The sequence below is a fragment of the Octopus bimaculoides genome, chromosome 2 (assembly GCF_001194135.2).
Source record: "Octopus bimaculoides isolate UCB-OBI-ISO-001 chromosome 2, ASM119413v2, whole genome shotgun sequence".
NCBI classification, from domain to species: Eukaryota; Metazoa; Mollusca; class Cephalopoda; order Octopoda; family Octopodidae; genus Octopus; species Octopus bimaculoides.
Genome location: NC_068982.1, coordinates 66,010,623 through 66,011,501, shown reverse-complemented (window position 1 = coordinate 66,011,501; position 879 = coordinate 66,010,623).

Sequence of the window (879 nt, the reverse complement as noted above, 5' to 3'; positions counted from 1 at the left end):
ACAACGGACAGTCTCAAAGAGAAAGCCTTCAACGATCCAACCGCGGTCAAAAATGACAAGACTCAAACAAGTTGATACTCTGCAACACCAACAACCTGAGGCGGCGCCGGCGTCCTTATTTCTTTGATTAGGCACAAGGCCTCAATAGAGAAGGGACAACACAAAACAGACAAAACAATACATTGGGGTGCATAGAAACACATATCGAATGAATTATGGATATAATGAAAATGAGAATGAAATGGCTTACCTGCCCGCCCAAAGCAGGTAGTTCCATTTTACTGTTTTTAACTGAAAAGTTCATATCGGTTTTGTATCTGTTGGTTTATAACATATACTCTATTAACTCTTCGAAGGCCACCACCGGCGTCAATTCGTCGTAGCCAATATGTATTCCTGTCATCTCTATTCTTTCGCCAAAAAACTCCTTCGGTTTCTCTCTTCTTTCTTTTCCCAACAAAACAGCTTTAAAACCTTCGTTACACTCTTTAGCCGCTAATATCACTCTTACAACGTTCATCTCGGCAATTCTCTTCTCCATCTCTACACTTTTTGGGTATTGCACCATTGTTCTCAGGTTCCTCTCTTTCGGTGTCACTCTCCTTCTCCCCTCACCAATCCCCTCCTCTGCCACTGGCATTTCTGTCTCTGTCTGTCTCTCATTCTGTGTTGCTATCATCTCTTTTTCATTTTCCTTTCTCTTCTGTATTCTTTCCGCCTTACTGGTCGATGGTCTCTGCGTTCGCTCCTCACTTACTTTTGTTGTCTTTTCATTTTTTTCTCTTCTCATTTGTACTTTCTTGTTTTTCACTCTGCTTCTCCTCTCCACTTGCCTTTCTTTTCTTCCTTGGACTTTTTGGTGATGAGTCTGTCTTCTTT